The 20,919-nt window shown below is 41.7% G+C and overlaps 1 protein-coding gene across 4 annotated transcripts in view; it reads left to right on the top strand.

Moving 5' to 3' along the window:
- The window catches only part of HTR2C (5-hydroxytryptamine (serotonin) receptor 2C, G protein-coupled), a 97,078-nt gene that overhangs the window by 52,475 nt on the left and 23,684 nt on the right, over window positions 1-20,919 (top strand). The window lies entirely within an intron of this gene.

The raw sequence follows: 20,919 nt of genomic DNA, 5'->3' as shown, positions 1-20,919 counted from the left end.
TATACCTGAGCTTGCCTTGTGCCTTTCAGAGGGTCATTTTGCCTTTCCGTGCCTCAGTTTCCCTATCTCTAACCTGAGAAAATTCCCTCCATTTTAAAACACTTTGAGATCTGTATGTATAGGCGTAAGCATTTATTTCTCCCCTACCATATTAGGGTCGGTGTGTTTGTGCTAAAGTAGGGCATTGCTCCTGCACTCAAGTGTAGAATCACTGTTAGCACTTCAAAGGAGTAAGGTATCAAATGCATCCAGCTTTCTCATCTGTCCGAGACTCCAAATCCAATTTTTTTTCAGCATGGTGATAGGACTCCCCACTCCTGGATATTACAAAGGGATATTGCATTTGCCTCTGTATCTCTGATCATCATGTTTGTATACTCACGTATCAATATGATGTATGTGTGTTTAATAGATAATATTTAATCACTTTTGAAGTCTGTGTTCAGATTTTCTTTGAAAAGTACTTAAATATTGATATTTCTTGGAAACAAATAATACTGTTTACTTACAAATTTGATTAGAAATTGGTTTACTGTCCTATGAAGTAAAATGTAGGGATATTTATGTGACTTCTTCACTTGCCTAAATGATTAAGTCAGACAGAGATTAATTTCTAGAACACATTGATCAAGCATACATCATTCCAAAGCCTATATAACTTGTCTACAGTGAGTTAAATCAATATGTGATTTAGGTACAGACCTAGCCATTGAGATCTTATGCATAAAACCTTTTATTTTGGGCTGTCAGAATAGTTCTATCTCTAAATCTTCTGTGTGTTACAACATGTCTATTTTATTTTTAGCATTTTACTCTGGTTCCCTGGAGCTTGAAAGGGAGCATATAAATACTGAATGATTTTATTGACCTGCACTTGCATAAATTCTGGATTACCTAGTGACTCTAAAAAGGTGAATTTATGGAGGTGATCTTCCTACATACATACTTTCTGAGTCTTTGGAAACTAATGGAAATGGATTTTCCGTTTTGCCTGGAAAATGATTACTTAAAGTTGTTTAGAGGTGTAAAGCATGCTGCATATTTGGAGGCAAGTAAATATCATTGATCTGAAGAGGAGTTGTAATTATTCCTCTTTTCTACCAGAGTACCAGTATTAGCTGTTGATGGCCCAAGCACCTCTCTGCAGGCAAATGGCATTGAATAGATTTTTGAGCAAAAGTTATAATTTCAGAACAGGCATGGAAAAGTTGTGGAAATACTGTGAGAAATGAGAATAGCTGCTGTTACTTCAGCAGAGCCAGGAGGCCACTGGACCCATGCTGGGTGCTGGCATTGCTCCCCTGGGCCAGCTCGGAAGCCCTTGCCAGGGAGGGGAGGCAGGTACCTTGTATATTATACTCAGCTTGGTGGACCAGTTCTTATGACAACATGAGGCAGCAGCTGGAAAGGCTCTTGGCAGAGTCGCAACGTTAACAAATGTTGTTATAACTGACAGCCTCCAGAGATCCATCCCTTATTCCTGAGTCTGTTTTATCTGGTGTCACAAGTAGCATCTCTGTACCATTGCACACACTGGTTTTGAGGACAGAGTCTGGCCTCTTGGGTAACATGGGGTTTCTTGGCTTAGTTTCCTTTGAGCTATAGTTTTTGGAAAAATGGTGGTTCTTACAGCAGCCTGCAAGCGCTCTGGATGCCACAGTGGCCAGTAGGACAGTGGACTTTATCTTGTTTTCTAAAAGCTAGAGGTCAGGAAATCCAAACATATACAAATGCTTTAGTAGGTTTTATATTCTGTTTGACATGGTAGCACACGAACCAGTATCAGTGATTAAGGGGGCAAATATTCACACAGCAGCAGAATTCCTCTGGGAGTAACCGGGGTTCACGGCCATGGACTGAGCAGGGAGAGCGTTACTGCTTGGAACTGTAATTGTGAATGTTCAGTCATTTTTATGCTGTATATCTTACCCTGTGCATTCTATAAACTCTAGGTATTATGACACTGGGCTGTTTCAAAAGCTGCCGTATGCTGCATGGAGGAATGTATGCAGCACATCTCTTCTAGATTTGTAGAAGTCACTTTTAATTTATGTAGTCAGAAAGGAACCTTAAAAAAAACATATAATAAAAGCAACTTCATCACTCTTCTATTTAAGTTTCCACATCAGCACTCTCAGCCCCAGTGATAAATTCTGGTTTGCAGAGTAGGTTCATTTCCTTACTTTTCAGCTAATGAGGTAGATGAAGTAGATTTCACTTCAAGCGTAACCGGAAAATTAGACACCCTCCACAAAGACTTCTGGTTTTCAGTGGTTTGCTTTTCTTAATTAGAAGAAGGAAAAATCAAGTTGTCAGTTAATTCAAGAATCTTATTACAAAGGAAGGGATGGCAGGATGTGTCATGCTGGATTTTTCACCAGTTAGTCAGTGCTCAGATATATTTATCAGTCTTGGACTAATCGATGAGTTGCATTTGACAACTTAGAACGTTTTCCATGGCATGCAGTTCCTAACGAACCAAACAGATTAGCATGCTAATTAATAAGCATGTATTGGGGAGAGTAAATGAGAAATTAACACCATGTTTAATCTCAATGGAAAAACTTCTGATTAATTAAAGATACTGGTGTGATAAGGCATCAAGTATTCTGCATGTAATGGAGCTTCTGACAACACATGGAGATTGTCTGCTCACCTTGGAGCATTTTATGGACAAGCAGTGGTGGCTTTGCATCGTGTCTAGTGTTTATGGGCAAGAAAGAGAGGGCTGTTCTTTGCCTACTAGGACTAGTGAAGGAATGCAAGGGAATCTCATCAGCTGATCTGAGTGGAAATTACAGAAGGTATTAAACTTTCTTTGTTCTAATGAAACGGGTTCACAGCTGCTAACAAGTTGCCAGAGTGTGGCCAACAAGTGGCCAGCACACTCATCTGTGACTCCAGGTGCCCAGGCTTCTCTCTCTGCGTTTCAAAAAACACTGTAATGTTGGCAGCCAGATGCAGCTTCCAGGAAGGCTGGTATTAGATGCAGCATTCATTAGCCCCAACTGCTGGAGCAGCTTTACATCCAGATTATTGTTATTATTGATAATTATCATCATTATTATGTGGTGACAGAGATGTGCTGAGCACTTGCGGCAGACTTCGCTGTTTATTTCCCCTGCAGAGGGAAGGGGGGGAGCAGAAAGAGCTGTCAGTGAAACAGCCTGTTCTGCAGTCTCATTTCGCCTGACCCTGCTTTGCCTTTCTAGGGTGGCACTTGCTATCAGCAGTGAACATCTTGCAGAGAGACCTGATCAGGCAAGACAAGGACAAGGTGTTGCTGAGTAAGTTTCTGGGTGCAGTCGATACCTGAAAGGACAGACGGAGGGTGCCTGGATTGTTCGTAATGCAGATCTCCTCAGCAGTGCCAAGGCATGCTGCACACTTTGATGATGCTGGGTATTTTCTGAAGCTGCAGCAAGGAGCAATGTGCTCCTTCAACAGCTGGGGCCATCTGCTCTGTCATTTTTATTTTTTTTAATTTTTTTTTTTCCCCCTGCTGATTTCTAGTAATGGCTCTCAAGGTTAATATTTACTGCTGCAAGCAGCCACATGCACCTGAGTCCAAATGCTGTGTGGCAAGGATACAAGGAGTTAAATACAGTTGTTGTTTTGGCCCTTCATTCTCAAAAAAAAAAAAAAAAAAAAAAAAAAAAAAAAAAAAAAAAAAAAGATGAAATAAGAAATGACGTTTCCTATACTGGAGTTTCCTTAACTCTTTTAGTGTATTCATGGTTGTGAGTTAAGTGTCTGTAGTCACATATACGTGTAAGTGACTGTGTCAATCCACCTGGAGTAATTAATAGTCTTCCTCTTCCGACAAACTCCTGGCTTAGTTTTAGCTAGTTATTATATAATCTAGTCGTTGGCTTATGACTGATGTAGCAAACTGGTGAGATCACCCTGATATTTTAACATAACAAGTTGTGCTTAAAATCCATCAATGGTCTGGAAAAATGGTAACCCCAAAATATGTGAACTGGCAGTGGATGTTTTGACCGTGACCTGTGACCCATCGCGCTGCTTTGGCATTGTCCTCCCTGTGCCACGTTACCCCGAGTGCCTCCCTATGCCAGGGCAGCATCGCCCTGCTGTTCCTGGGCTGCTGGATATGTATTTGCACACCTCGGGGAGGACTGAGGGGGTCCCTTTCCTCTCTCAGCTGGTTTAACTGCCTGCATTACTGCCGGTAGTAACTGCTGCTCCCTGCTCAGCTCTGCTAGTGATGGGGTCAGCTGAAATTTTCAGATGTTCTGGGATTTTGGAGCTCTCCTAGCCTGGCCGATGGGCAGAGTGGTGCCTGGATCCAGGGCTGGTATCGTGGCAGCGGAGAGCAGAACACCATGTTGATAAAAGGAGTGAAGACAAGCACAGTATTGCCAAGGCTTCATCTCCAGAGAGCGCCAGCAGCATCTCATGGCACAGTGGAAGCTCAAGCTCTTTTAACAAGAATATTTATCAGGTTAGGTGTTTGGGCCCTCCTAGGGCTAGACAGATGCTAACTGCTTCTCTCAATACTGTAGTGAGGCTTTAAATATTTATATGACTGATATTAAGTATTAACATGATTGCCGTTGGGAGAAAGGTGAAATCTCACCTTGTTAAAATAATGCCCTTAGAAATGATGCCAGAAGCACACCACCTTCACTCAGAAGGAGCCGGTACGGAGCAGTACCAGTTCCCATATACGTTTATTGCCTCTGATCAGTGAGCTGGGATGGTGGGAAGGAGCAGAACAAACAAAAGCTTTTCATGGCTTATAACCAGGATCCTCAGAGGGCAGCTGGAAGAGAAGAGAAAGAAAAGCCAGAGCCTGGCATAAGAGCAGTGAAGACAAGGCAAATGCCTGCAGCAAAACCCAGGGGGTGAGGGTAAAAGCTGTGGGCTGCCAGCCCAGCCACAGTGTGAGCCAGTGCCAGCTGAGCTTCCCAGAGCCTTATAAACATCCACCTCTGTGCTGAGAAAATTGTATTTCAGCAGCAGTTTACGTGCATTTATGAGGAAGTTATTTTTAGGGATGTGGATGGGCCTTAGTTCTCTGACCCCTAGAGGCAAATGCTGCTGTTTGGAACATGAACCCTGACGTCTCATGCAGGTGACGCTCAGAGAGTGGTGTCTGCTCTGCTGTGGCCAGGGTGCTGTGAAGGTGGTCCAGGAGCCATGGGGACAGCTGCGGGCATGGGGGAGGTGCTGCTGAGCTGCACTTCCCTTCAGAAGAGACAACAATGAAAGGAGAATGGAAATTATTTTAAATCTCTGGAAAAAAACCAAACTACATAGTTACAGTGACCCTAAGCCTACCACGAGCTGCAATGGAGATAAGAAAGGAAATAGCAAATTATAAATGGTTGCTGTTATCTAGAATATAGATAAAGGTCTTAATGAATGGAAAACCCTGGAGAATGAGTCTGGAGTATAACTGCCAGACCAAATCAGACTAGAGGTCCAACTCGACTAATATTTTGTTTCTGACAGGGGCCTGAGCAAAGCCACGAATTTTCCTGTGCCAGACTGTTACAGAAAAGCCTTCTCAAAGGGGACGTTTCCTCCTAGACTACATTGGCTGGTGTTTGACTTGTGCCCTATATTATGTGAATTGTATCCCCTGTTACCTATCTGTCTCAACGTTTTGTTTAGCACTTTGTGATATGATATTCAGGTATCTAGAAATGGTCAGTCATTTTAAAAATCCTGCCAAGTTATGGCCTTAGCTGCATCTTGACTACACCAAGTTCCAGATGGCAGTTGCGTTATTTTCAGAAATTATTTTTCATGCATGTTAATTTTAAATGCATGACCTTTCTGTTTGTATTGAGTAACCACTACAATTTATTCTTCTGCTAGAGTGTGAGTGAATGGAAACACCTAGGCTGCTTGCACTTTCTACTATGTCATAAACTCTGAGATGGGATATTTTTTTTTTTTTCTCTCCAATGACACCTTGTATCTGGGATGTGTGGAATGAAATTTATATCCAACAGCATGTATTAGTTTGTTATCTTTTGCCATCAGTAAAATCTATTGGCTGCTATGCTATGCACTCATCCAGCAGCATTTATTCTCTTTTGAAGGCCCCACAGATTTCTTGTAACCTCAGCCAACCTAAATAATTTTGTGAAATCTAAAAACATGCTACAACATTGCTCACTCTCTTTCCAGTTTATTAGATACATAGAAAACTTTAATTCAGATATTGAGTATCCTGCTACTGAATTTTCTCCACATAAACAACTTGTTTACCTAATGTGACAAGTGGAATTAAGTTGTGGCATATCTGTGTTGCTGTTGCAGAAAAAAAGCTCTGTATGGTGTGCCCTGCATCCATGTAAAAGCTTCTCTTCTGCTACCCAAAGTTTAAATTGTGCTTAGAGTGAGGGGAGGGAGGGAATACTAAATAGCCTCTTGGATACTCTCCATATCCCGCTGAGTATGGGACCTTGGTTGTAAAATATTTTGAGGCAGCTAAACATTAACTTGCAGGATTTTCCAGAGCCCCTGAAAATATTGCACCCTATGATGACACTCTGCTTGATTACGTTTGGAAATCGCATTAGGACCCTGTATAGCTTTAGCTTGCATTGGTGGAAAACTGATGGCTTCTGGTCAAGTAAGAGTCAAAGGCTGGAGAGCTGAAATCAGCGCAGGAGCTCAGGGCTGGAGAGGGTGACAATAGCTAGCAAGAAGAGGGAGTGATGCTACATGCCCTTTCTCAGTAGTGATTAAATTTGGTCACTTGTATTAGCATCAACCTCTTCCAAAACATTTTGAGTAGGAGCCTTTAGCTGTCAATTGTTACATTGAAAGCTGGCTTTGCTCCATACACATAAATTTCTTCTTAATTTAATTTCTGATCTCATCTGAGATTATCCATACCTTGGTTTTTGGCTTTTTATCTTGTTTATTTTATTTTTTAGTTAAATTTTTAATGTTGGACTTTGCACAATAAAGACTGGAAGCCAGACTAGTGGGGAAAGTGTCATCATCTGAGCAGTGCAAAGCACTTCGAAATGAAGACCATAGTGCTCCACGGCACTTCAGAGTCATCTTCTTGCTATTTTTATTAAGGCAGAATTGTTTTTAAAAATTGTCACAGGAATTTAACTTATTCTAGTCTTTTGTTATTCTTTCTCATTATTTTGATGTGTCTTTTTATTGATGTCTTGTATGAAAATCTCCCCAAGGTTTTTGTATTCTTTTGTTATAAGAGACGAGAAATCAAATTTGATATTTGCAGAATGGCACCAATATGAGCTGGATACAGTCATTGGGACATTTTTTTTTGTCTAACTGATGAAATTCCACTTGTTCATGCAAGGACCAGCCCCATCCCCAGGACTTTCTCAACAGGCAGGTTGTGTATGACCCTAGTGCAATATTCTCCGTCGAGATAAATACTTTATATGAAATTAGCATGAATGCCTTTTCTTTCTGTGTCTTTCATTTTCTCAATTAGTATCATAGAAAAAAACTGCTGGACACTCTTCTGGAAGGCATGTGGCAGTCTTGTAGTAGCTATGCAAAATAAAAAAAATTGTTTAAAAAAAAAAAGCTTAGCCCTTGGTGAAGTGTGTTGAGGTATTTGATTTATTTGTTGTTGTTGTTGTCTTCCTCTCCAAGAGGTCATGCAACAATCCAAAGAGAATTTAAGAATATTGGGTGGACCACAAATGTAGAGGAAGCACAAATGACGTCAAACCATGGATGCAGTTAAGTGACAAAAGATGTTTGTGTGGGTACAGCTACCCCCGACTGAGAAACACGGTGCTTAAAATTGTTTTTATTTTCAATGAAATAACATGTCACCAGTAACATCTGTACTGATTGGTCCTACTGCCTGCGAACATTCATTTGACTGAAGTGGCTTCTTCATACACTCCTTTCTAAGCCTCCTTGAAGTTTGAGTCCTCAGCAGGTTGAGTAAGAGAAAGATCAAAAATGGGCAGCCCATAAAACTGGAGAAAGGTGGTCTCCACCTCTTCCATGATGAGCTGCTGCTGTGCCCTGTAAAACAAGACACACGGACAGCACTGATGGTGAGGTTCTGGTCTAGGAAGAGGACAGTGAAAAGTTTCCTGGTCAAGCCTATATATTGGCTTTCTTTCTGCTGAGTTTTTCCTTTTGAGACAATGCATGGATTTTGGTTTCGAAGCTTGCAAGCAAAGGAACAATCCCTAAATAAATTTTATAAATTCAAGGAAGCAAGTCAGGGAAGTCCCTGCTGCCTGCAGAAAGACTGTTGTCAATTAGGAAGTTTATTTTAATTATGTTAAAGCATTACTTTGAGTTGGATTTGACTTCTAAACAGTGTCTCAGCCTGAAGTTGGGTAGAGCAAAAAGTGCTGGAAAGCACACTTAGCTCCTCTGGAACATAGTTCTGCATCACTCCTAACATCTGCAGGATCTGTCTTCTAGTAGGTTAAATTATAATAGTGTTCAGCGTTTGACCTGCCGTCACTTCTTTGGGCAGATGGTAATGTCCTTTATCAGTAACTGAGCTGTTTTTTTCTCTATGTGCTGCAGCTGCATGGACAGATTTAGAAAGCTTGTCACTTTTAATATAATAGGAACCGGCCCCATAAAAAATCGGATTTTAGTAAAACCTTGGCTTGCATTGTAAATTCCTCCTAAAAAAATCCATGGGACCCACTGTAAATCTTGCGTATGGAAGCTCTTTTCCTCTCCCTCAGGACAAATCTATCCCTTCCTTAGCAGGCCTCTCTGCAGCGACAGCAGCTGGTAAATTTGCAGCATTGTCATGGCAAGCGGGATGAGACAGCCAGGAATGTATTTGAGAATATTGGGAGAGAAAGGAGCAGGCAGGGCTTGCTGGTAGTGCACCCCAAGTATCATCTGAATTGCATCCTTGGAGATGCTGTGCCCCACAAGAAAGGATTGCAGGCAGCTCCTTGTGTCAGCAATTCCCCCTGTGTTTGTCTGACGGGACCATTTGAGTCTTTCCTCCAACCCGTGTGAGAGCATGCAGCCATACCAAACCCCAGCCCGGGCCATGCTCTTTGCTGTGTGCAATGTACAGGGGCCAAAGTCAGAGCAAGTATTGTGGGGCAACGATGTATAGGTGCAACGAACCTCAACTATCACCCAGCCTCTGTGATATTTTGATATCTCTCTTACCTGCACTGCCATCTGTTATGGGAGGTAGGACAAGTGAACTGGGTGTTAATAAGTGGCTATAATGAATGCACAAGTGTCCCTTCTGGGCTCTCGGCAAGGCGTCATTAACTTTGGTTATAGATACAAAGGTCATGTTCCACAAGGTGTACTGGTCTGCACTTTCCTTCTGAAAATGAATGCTGTTATTCTTCATTACGCGCTCTGGAAGCGAATGCTTTACTCAGTGAAGCTCCCTCTCTCCTGTACCTGCTCTGCTGCAGCTCGTGGGAGCCTGGACCCCGTTGTGCTATGAACCACTTGATGCCTCACGCTGCAGAAAAGCAGGGAGCAAGGGCCTCTCCCTGTAGCATCCTGAGCAAGCATGTTATGGCAAATAAAACTGCTCAGAGTGCTTTCGTCTAATTATATTTTTTATTAAAATACGGTGCCTTGCCAAAAGTGAAAACTCTGTAGAAGTGTATCCATGTCTACGGCGCTTCTCCTGGGGAGCTGGAAGAGGAATGGGATTATTCTCGTTGCTGGTGAAGTATTTCTGCAGCATGTGGGAGTCCGAGTCCCCATTCTGCCAGCTTCGTGATGATCTGTTGTGCAAAACCTAAAAATTTATCCAGTAACATAATAATCACCAGGGCGTTTCGGACTATATTTCAAAGTATAAAGTAGAACTTCTGTCCTGAAAATGTGTATTTTTTTTAACATAACTCTATTACTGCAAAAATCTTCAAAAGTTCCCATGTTTATTCTAATGCTGACTGAAAACAGATTTCCAACCCTGTAACACTGCTGAGAAACTCAGATGCCGTCCTTCAGCATGTTCAAACAGCAAAAGCCATTCCGGGGCTGCAAAGCTGTGAGATCCAGTCTGCAGTTTGCAGGCGTGTGCTGTGAACTGGGCAGCTCTCTGGGGCCTGTGGGAAACAGAAGCCGGTTTCTGTGGTCAGCGAGCATCTCTTCCTCCAAGGAAGGAGCTCAGCATGTCCTCCTCTGACAGCGATGAAGACAGCTATGCCTGAGCTCCCAGGATGCAGCAGCTCACGTATTAGCTGTCCTCTACAGGCTTCTTGCCCATCACTTCAGCATTGCTCAGATTCACTTGCATGTGGCAAGTCTTTTTTTTTCTTTCTTTTTTTTTTTTTTTTTTCATGAGGAGAGGACAGGACCCCTTGCCTTAGGTCTCTAATCTTGTTTCCCATACTGCTGAGCTCTGGGTGATGTAGCAAAGGGTTTGCTGTTGCAAAGAGGATTTTCCCCAGAGTAAATCAATGCCAGCTTAAGAGAGAGTTTGAATGGCACCTTTCCTACCTGCTGTGGGTAGGGCCCGGCAGTTTTGTGCCAGGTCCTTATGACTAATTTGATCTCAGCTATAATCCACATTGTGGAGCATCAGTTTATGGGACTCTGAAGACCAATTTCTGCTGTCAGATACAGAGGCAGATCTGTTACTATTTAATTTTTTACCACCTGCCTCTTTCTTGTTATTTCTTCACTCTGCACTGCTGGTATATCATCCAGCTTTGGCTTCAGCCTGCTTCTCAGTCTAGGCAGAGGTATTCTTTATTACCCTCCCCGTGTTCATTCCCATTGAGAAGAGGATCTTGTCAATGTGCCAGCTTTAGGAGAAAACACCAGAGAACAATAAACATTTCACATTTGTAAACATGTTTTTTTGTTCCTCCTAACCTCTTGCTGTTAAGCAACTAGCTACTTTGCCTACTGCGGGTTAATGGAGCCTTTAGCCTGTGATTTACCAGGGATGATGTTGCTGCACGTGGAGCTCAGGCTGCTCGGATCAGCATGGATGAACACAGCACGAACACTTTCAACAGCTTCTGTTTCTGGTAGCTTCCATCATGAGGGCGGTTCATGGAGGAGGTTGCATGGCTGCTTTCTGTTGTCTGCTAGAACATTTATTGATTGCATGCGCTTTGAATCAGCTTGTGTTAGATTTAATTAAACATCACCCCTCCAGCAAGATGTAAGGGATCACAGAGCCCCTGGATATGCACTCAAGAGCAGGGTGCACATCAGTGGTCAGGGGGCTATGCCAGCCTTGCAGTGGTGGGTGTCAGGTGTAAATGAGCCATGCATGCACCATTCGATAGTCTCGGCACATTACAGCACTGCCAGGCTGAGAGCTAATCCTGGCCTTTTTCAGGAAAATGTGCTTGTGACCCTGATTTTCACAGATTGTGAGGGATGCTGCAGAGCCTTATTGTTTGCCCTGTGGGTTTGACAGGCTTTTTCACGGACAGAGCCTCTTGCAGAAAGGCCTGAACAAAATTGGTTGTGCTAACGTGCAAAATACTGTATAGAAGAATGAATCCATATTTCTGAGATTAAATGTGACCCATCAAGTAGAAAAGAGAAGTCCTTTTGGTTTTTTGTTTTGTTTGGGTTTTTTTTCCTAAATGTAGAAAAATGAAAAACAGAAATTCTGAAGAACACCCTAGATTTTATTTTCTAAATGTGTTACTGTCTCCTTTGCTTTGATCAGTGGCAGGAGGCTGCAGGTAGGTAACACAGTGTGACTTTTTTTCCCCTATGCTTACAGGTAGACCTAGGGAATGGCTTCCGACAAAATGCACCAGGGGAGATCCTGACCATGCTAAAGTCAGTGGGAACATTGGCAGCAAGTTCAGAGAGACTAGGGCTTTTGCTAGAGCACCTCTCTGCCTCCTCCAATCCTCTTTACACTCCTCCTGCCTGGTCATGACTGTAGCTCTTGGCATGACTATGGCAGCATCCTTCATCTAGAAGGGTCCCAGCTGTTTTGCTGCTTTCCTCTGAGTCTAAGGAAATCTCTTCTGTCACTGCAATGCAGCTCCCTTTGTGGCATTGCTGTCTATTAGGTTTCAGCACCATCACACAAAGCATGAGCTACTCTCCTGTTAAAGCTTTATGGTACATATAGGTAAGAGAAATGAGCTGGCATTTGTCCAAGTAAGATGATCTAATGCTGTGCAGTGTGAAACATTCAGCTCAGTGCTGAAACGTGCTCCCAGCCTGTGCAGGGCCTGATCCTAAAGTGTATTTCAGTGGGAATTCACTTGCTTAATGTGGTTTGGCGTGAAAAGCTTCTTGCGATTGCCTTTGCATTGGCTTTGTGAGGCTGGTTCTCCCTCAGGTGCTTCTTTTTTGCTCCATGTTTCCTGCTGGAAAAGGAGTGAACTCCTTTCTTCTGGGTTGGCTGAGATTGTTGAGGTTCTTTTGTTTATTTCATTGGTTTTGGTTAAAAAATAAAAATTTTTAAAAAGCAGAAGTAGCACGTTCAATTCAGAGAAAGAAGTCATATTTTGCTGACCAACATGATCCAAATAGGAAAATGAAATCACAAAGAGATTCCAAGGAGAGTTTCCTGATCCCACAGGAATACAGGATTGAAAAGGACTTTCTGATTCACTGTGTCCTGTTGTTTGCTACCGAGTAGTGGTAAGACACTGAGCTACTGCAGTCATATCTTACATCTTCCAGAGCCTGTTTCCTTTCAGGTCTGCCTGCTGTTGTGATGCCAAAGCCAGGATCTGTATGTGTCAGTGTGTAGCAACAGAAAGCCATGACAAACCTCTGAGCACCTTATTACAAAATAAAAAATTCATCTCCTTGCCAACCTCAAGGTTCTTGCAAGAAGCTTTTTTAAAATAGAAAATCCTAACACTGCAGTGTGAAAAAAGCAGAGCCTCTATGTACCTTTGTACTTTGTAAGAAGTAAATATGCTTTGCAACTTTCCTTCAAAAGTTGATAAACTGGGCTGCTTCCCCTTTGCAGTTTTATTCAGGGGAACATGTTATCAGTATTTCCTCTCTCACAGCTCTACTAGGGCACAAGAACTCATCACTAGGTCAGTTAGGCCCATCATCTCTAAACCATTTAAGGCTGTGGTCTGAAATTAGGCCAGAAGCTAATTGGTAATGAAAGCAGCTTGCAGAGCAGGTTTCTGTAACAAAGCCTTGGTGGGCACTTGCTAAGTGGAGGCAGGGGTTTTTGCACCACTTCCAGCTCCACAGCTCAACTTGAGATGCGGCCTGACCCTAAAACACATCATGGAAGCAGTTCTAGGTAAGCACGAACCATGTAAAATATCACCCAGGCATGTCAGTGAGGATGTTTCCTTGGATGCAGCCTCTACAAATGTAGCAGAAAAGATTGGTGGAGTCCACCTTTGTCTGAGTTCCGAGTTCCTGAGAGGTGAAGGGAAATGTTAAAATACTCTAGATTATTTCAGTGGATTAACTCCTACTTACGCTAGTTGACCATATGGCCTTACAGTTCTTTAATTTACCCACAGCATGTATGCAGCATCCAATCAGGGAGCTATTTTTCATATTTTAGACACTAAATTGGATAAGCATGTCTTGCCTGCCTGGTGTAATTGAGAATTGCCAATCCAAAATAAATCTTTCATGTTCAAGTATGACTCATTAGGATGATTTTGAATGGCACACATTTAAATGCTGTTATTTAATGCAAATAAAGATTTAGATACAATTATATTTTTTATTTCATCCTTTTGCTAAATTTTTTTGGAAGATGCAATGGGTTTTAAAACTCACAAGAGTGTAAAGCCCCAAAAACCTGGAGTGTGTAGAGTTATATTTCTGTTTCACAGGAGTACTGATGTCAGTTTAAATACAGCAGCAGTTTTAATGCTGTCAGTACAATCTTCTCATGCCCAATTTGCTTCTAGATCAGTGAAGCTAAATGTGCTTTAAAATGCATGAATCTTTGTTTACTTTTTATGACAGTAGCCTGTTAGATCCAGTAGTAGCTTTGTAAGTGCATTGCCTCATTGTAATTAACTTTTATATTTCTTTTCAACTAAACTCATAAACTTACATGCTTTGTAGCAAATCAGAAATTGATACAAGATAATGAGAAAAGCGGAATTGTTGTATATAAATAGAAAGACCCTATGATGATAAACTGTTCCAATGATAAATTTGCTACTTTATAAAGGTGCCAGGCAGATCACAGAGATGACAAGTAAAATGAAGACAGCTAATGTGTTTCCCACAGACAGATTTAGCCTCGTCTGAAAGGAGGAACACCACCACCTCTGGGCACTGGGGCCATGTGAGACATGGCCACCCAGAGTCTTCCTTAGGTATGTTTAATCCCCTAATCTTAAACTTAAATTTTAAAATAAAGAAAAAGGATTTTACCGGAACTGCAGACATTTCACCAAGATTGTGTTCATTTTAGTCTATATCATTGTACATACGTATTTACCTGTGATAACTTCTTAAAGGGACTTAGATATGGATGCTAGTCCCAGCCTAGGTGCCCCTTTGCAAAACTTGCCTGAATCTGGCTTCAGCTGTAGCTCGAGCCTCCCTCATTCGCACAATCTGTTGGCCATCTGGAAAAAGACCCAGTTAAAATGTGCACCGCCTCTCCAAGCACACCACAAAGCCTGGTGCTCAAGCAGCATCTGCTCAGTGAGCAAGGGAGCTGCCTGTGAACTGACATTTGCTTCTATTGATTTTTGTAAAAAGTGTGTTTTTTTTTTTTTTTTTTTTTAAAGGGGGGGAGAAGAATAGTAAATTCCATGAAATAATAGAGCAGGAAGGATAGCAACTCCTCTTAATCATTACCTAAACATTAAATGGACTTAGGAAAGCGGGAAATAAAATGTTCTCCATTTAGAAGCATCATGTGTGTGACCTGGAGTTTAAAACACAGATGTGACCACAGCAGCCTGGCCTGAGCTGTGACAGAGGAACGCATCTCAATGGCTTCATCCCTTCTGTCCATCCCGAACACCCCCTACCAGTTATTACTTTTATTTCTGTTTTCTCTTATCCATAAATGCCCCTTCTTCCCCTCCTAGAAGGTGCCTGCAGCTTAATCTAGCAACACTTTCACACCCCAAACATCTAGGACGTATTATCTCATACTGAGAACTTGCTATCTCTTCTCACTCACCCCAGCAGAATGAAATTGCGATGAGGACCTAGTTAGTAGCATGTGTTTCTCAGCACTTGCCAGTGAGCAGTTATAATTTCCAGGAATGGTCCTACTTGCAGTCTGTTGTAAATATTAACATATGGCTCATTTTCCTGTGCTGGCTGCAGCTGCAGATATTGGAGAACGTAAGGGGAAATGCAGAACTCCAAGGATGGTCAGCTGTATTTCTGTACTCTGTCTTGACTTAACATGTAATTGAAAAACTCTTTCATCCTTGTTCTGTTTGGAAATTAAGCCTGTATTCACTCCGGAAGTCTGTTGTTGCATGTGGATAGATGCCTCATGTCAGCATTTTGCTGTTTAGTATATTTGTGTACATCCTATCATATTTGTTGCTTTTACTGTATTGTGTTATGGGCAGCATTTTGTGAAAATAAGTACGATTTCTTTTCAGCATATGGTAACCTTAATGTTCTTTTTGGGATTGATACAATAATATCACAATTCCTTGCCTAAGGGCTCAACCTGAGTGACGGTGACATGCCAAGACCCCGAGGAACAGACTACTGCATTTTTAGAAGAGGTGCATGTAATGGGCCAACCCAACCTTTGAGCTCAAAAGTATGGAAAAATCACTGCCATTATGCAGGCCAATACATATATAGACAGCTGCTTTACATAAGATGGAAAGAAATACAGAGAAGCAAGGTGAATCTCTGAAAAGCACTTAGATATATTCAAAGACAAATATACCAATGTAACACATTAGTTTGAATTATGAATGTTTCCAGGATTGGGTCAATTAACTCAGAATTAACTCAAATATTTCTTCTACTTCCTTTCACATCTGTCTATTGAATTGATATCATTAAATTCTACTCAGCAAATTATGATTTTAATGTCTCTGTGATTCACATGACGCACCCCTTGAAATTCTGGTTCTAGAGTTGTCTAATATTCATTAAAATATGCAGAAATACCCTCATAGGTTAGTTCACTTCCCTGAGACCTAACGGTAAGAGTAGCATTAAGTTGCCACTTTGTGTATTTAGCACATGCTGGGAAAGAGGTTTTGATATAATTCATCTGCTTGCATGATAATTAAATGGAAATTACATTGATGGAAGAGGGGCCACATGCCAATTGCTCTGCATTGCGCTAATTTGCACACTGCCTCATTGACACAATACAACCCTTTTCTGAATGGACAACTCAGAAGCAGAATGGACCCTCACTAGCTTTTCTGCCAAAATTGTCATTAAAGATGCTAATGAGATGAGGGGAATTTGTGCATGAGCCTGTAACGAAGCCTACACTGTGATTACCAATATGTGCTATGTCAACAATTTTGGTTTCATGTATTAATTTCAAATATATATTCCATTTTTCCAGCCTCCTCCATGTTTTCTGGTTGTAATAACTCTTGTTGTTGGAAAACTTTACTATTCCTGCAGGAACTCTGATAAGCACAGTGACAGCAGTGGGTTTAGTGAGTGATCTCTCCTCCAAGATGCTGTCTCGGTTCCTAGATGAAAAAGGTTCAGGACTACAAAGTTCAACAAGTAATGCAAAAACATGAAATACCTAGCTCCTCTATCAACTCTTAGGTACGAGATTTTTATGGGCAAGGCAGGATGGTCAATAAGGTTCTGTTGATTCTCCGTTATTTTTTGGGCAGTTTGAGTTCCATTGCTGTTGACATGTTGGCAGCAGGCTCTCTTCTCCAGCTGTGCTGGAGTTATCGGGACAGACCAGTTGTTACCCTGACCAATCTGTTTCTACCTTCTGATGTATAATTTTTTTTGCAACGTGTTTATTTTAGGTAAATTTGGGGTGGTTTGATTTTTTTTATAAACACCTATTTCCATCCCCAATCAGAGGCAGCAGCTGAAGAAAAAGGTCTCAGTGCTGTTGGGATATAGAAATTGTATGACAGGCTTTTACCATACCTATTTGGCACCCACTGGGATGCAGAAGACTGTAAATGCGTGTCTGACACCTATGAATACTGATGGCTGTTTTTAAGAGGCAGCAGACCTCTGTCCTTATGTCGGTGCATTTGTTCTGAATGGTAACTACTTCTCACTCCACTATTTAGATTTTGAATTTGTTGGGTAAAATTTTGAATTTGCCAGTTAAGCCTTTGTTCATTCCTTCTTATCAGCTGATCTGAAGTAAACGGAAAGAGATTGGTTTTTAACACAGCAGAAGCCAGAAGCTGTGTGTCTACTGTTAAAATCTAGGTAGCTGTCTCCACCCAAGATGCACAACAGCAGAACAAGGTTATTTGTTTGATATAACATGGCAAGTCAACGTTGACAAGCATGAACATAGGAAAAACAACTTCCAAGATTAAGTCCTTTAAACTTACCCTTTAGATCTTATGTTATCTACTTTCCATAATGATTTTTCCAAATTTTTCCTAGATCACATTGGGATAAGTACCTCTTGTATCTTGAGAGTAACTAGTTCTACTACGGCACTCATATGACTCATTTACATTTGTTAAATCTACAGCAACACTTATTTTATTACATTTTGGTAGATTATTATGTTAACACATTATTTTATTATCATAGTTACCACTGGTTTTGATTTGTAATCAAGTGCAAGATTACACTGTAATAATGGTATAACCATGGTAATAAAATAACGTTGCACGTGATTACAAAGCAAAAACAAGTCTATCAAAAAACCCAGTGGTATAACTTAACTAAATATCATTTCTTTAGTTTCCTTTTCCACCTCATGAGACCACTATAATTTTCTGGGTAATAGTAATCTTTCTAATATATCAGTACGCCCACACTTCATGTATCCATATTAAATTAAACTTCTACTTCATGTTAATGGAACTTACAATAGGCCTATAATTTCTGCAAAACTCAAAAATAAAGGAGTACAACTGTACCCAGATGGTGGTCATATGTTAAGTTTCACTTTTCCTCTGATGCTACCCATCTGGAATACGTTCCACATGCCAAAACATTGTTATGGGAAACGGGATCAACTCGTCCTGCATTGCCGTTTTCAACACAGACCTTCTCAGGATTCAAAACTGCGTACCTGCATCATTTGTCAGAGAGGGACATAAAGTCAGGCAGGATTGATGTTGCTGAGTGTTTGTTTTCTTTTTGGCTGAGGGATGTCACCTGAATTCCAGGATGTGAGGATGAAGGTATACCTGTTGGCATAGTCTGAGGCATTTCTAAATCTTTGGATCTGTAAAGAAAGCTGTGCTGAGTTGAGTTTTCCGTGTCCTCATGCAGCAGTTTGACAACAATCTGGCATTTTATAGGCTGTAAGTGCTGCAGTATGAAAGGACCATAATCTAAGATTAAATCTTTTTCCAACTTCAAGTCTTTTATAGTAGACTCTGTAAGTAGTGAGCAGTTTTAATTAGTAACAAGTTGTGTACAAAATGCTTACAATAATGCAAATCCTTAACATCATATTACACGATTTTACAAGCTGGGCTGTCACACCGAATAACAAATTGGTTGCTTTGAGTCAAAGGCTGATTTAAAATCATGCTGCATCAGGCCGGTTGGGGGTGTATCAGCTCTGCCGGGTGGGTGTGGGCTGAGCGGGGGTACAGAAGCCCCATGCTTCTCAAGAGGGACAGTGCAGCTTTGGCTTAATGCAACCCTCCCAGACTCCTGCTTTCCCAGGGTTGCTTTTGGTGCTCGGGTGCTGGTGACAGGGTGACCTGCCCTATTCATGGCAAGGGGGCTTGGGATGAGCTAGTCTTCTCTGAGTATCATACCCAGATGGGAGGTTGGTTCCCAGCTAGGCTGAATAAATCAAAACCTACAGCAGGGCCAGGAGATGAGTCTCTCGGCCGTAGCACTGGCTGCTCCTGGGCTGATGACAGAATGAGCCTGCAGACCTCTGCAGATGAGAAAGGAAGAAATACTGCAACATGCTGAGGTGAAGTCCACAAGCCTTCTTCCCTCTGAGGCTTAATGTAGAGACATCCCCAGATTGTAATTCTGTGTATACTTCCCCACGGAGAGGTTTGATTAAACATGAGCCCTTAAAGTTCGTATTTTCTTGCAGTGATGCAAGTGGAGCAGATCACACCAGGGGCTCTCCACTCGCATGTCCATGTCCTGCAGGTGTCTGGGCTGTCTAGGAAAGCCTCCTATGCCACTGACGGAGAAACAGGCTTTCCAACAGGCACCACGCTGTCCAGCTTATCTTGCCAATGAAGCTTCCGGACCTAGTCCTGCTATGGAAAATTATTTTCCAGGCCTGTGAAAGGAGCCTCTGGGGATCCTATGGCCTGGAAATATGGGGAAACATCTAAGTATTGTGGGATAACAGGGTGAAGAAGTGGGGAAGGACAGCTAAGTAATTAAAGGTTGACTGTGGAGGGAAGGGGACTCCAGACTTCGAAACACTGTAGAGGAATACAAAGGCTACTGAAATGTGATTTTCAAGCATTGTGCAAGATTTGAGAAGAGCTCAAGTATTTAAGTAACTTGGACTAGTTTAGCTGCACTTGTTTGCTTCATCTCATTTCTACATCCTACTCCTCAGTTAAAAGAATGTTATCAGCAAAATTTCCCCCAAAGTGTAAGTCTGGGTTGTACCACTACAAGAATCCTGGTGGATAACTGTACATTTCTGGGTGCAATCTGAGAGTTGTTTGCACATTCGCATGGTTCAGCAGGTTATTCCTATAGAGTATAGAATTGATTAGCAATACATGCATTTTCTAGATTGTTATTAGAATTATTTAATTAAATATCTGAACCTTGGTTGCATACTGGATGAATTCTGTTCCACTCCTGTTTCATGGATGGATGATTCATGGATGATTCTTTGTTGCATTGCCTTTTAATTGGGGTGGGTTGCACACCCATGGATTGCTATGCTGACTTGCTGCATGGTGGCCATTAAACTCCTAGAAAATGGTGGTGCTTGCTCACATGTTCACAGACTTCCTTGGGATTACTGAATGTGTAATAGTGTTCATTAGCAAATTATTTCCTTGAGAAAGACACTGAAGGTGCTGTTCTATCACCTTTCAGGCTCCTACAGTGAAAGTTTCCAATGTGACAAACTCCAGCCTGACGCTTCTCCTGTAACGAAAGATGTATCTGTTCTTGGTCAGAAGCAGCCTGAGCATGGTGGCAGAAATGCTTTGCAAGCGGGAGGTTTGCACCTAAGGTATTCAGTGACAGGACAGTAGATGGCACTCAAGGATATGGAGCAGATTTCTGAGGCTTCTTAGCAACCCCCAAATAATTGCTTTTTACAGGGGCTTCTGTGGAGCACTCTCATGCTGGCATTTCTACCTGTACAGTCACGAAGAATCAGAGATGGCCATTGGCTTGGAGGAAGCTAAACAGGGAATGCGTTTTGCAAGTCCTCTGCTCTAAGAAATAGCAGAAATGGAAATAAACATTTGTGAGCATTACCAAAATACAGCTTATTTCCCTTGCTTGTAGTGATTTCTTGCCATTATCAGTCTCACCTACTGCTTATACTGGCTTTTAACCTCATCAGAGAAGCAAACTGTGACTCACACTGGCATGAAGTTCAGCCAGACAATTAACCCACTGTCCCTAATAGCTTTCCTGCTGTTGAGGAAGGTGCACTGTACAGTAAGAAGGAAAGCTGACTCATTGAACTACTTTGATATCCCTAAATTCATCAAAGCACTTGAGCGTGGGTTGCACTTCCCATTGGCACTAGACCGGTGCAAGCATAGCGCTGTGCTGAACGAGGGCTGAAACGATGGTTTTATCCTGGTCACATCCAGCAGCCTGCGAGCAAATGAGAGGCAAAATCACTGCTGCTTTTCAAACTGCAGATCTTGCTTTGGCCTCACATTATGCTTTTTATCCCAAGATGCAATTCTTTACTTCCCC

This window comes from Haliaeetus leucocephalus, unplaced genomic scaffold (genome assembly GCF_000737465.1).
Source record: "Haliaeetus leucocephalus isolate CR32 unplaced genomic scaffold, Haliaeetus_leucocephalus-4.0 Scaffold189, whole genome shotgun sequence".
NCBI lineage: Eukaryota > Metazoa > Chordata > Aves > Accipitriformes > Accipitridae > Haliaeetus > Haliaeetus leucocephalus.
Note: the sequence above shows the minus strand (reverse complement) of the source record. Positions and strands in the feature narration are given on the sequence as shown.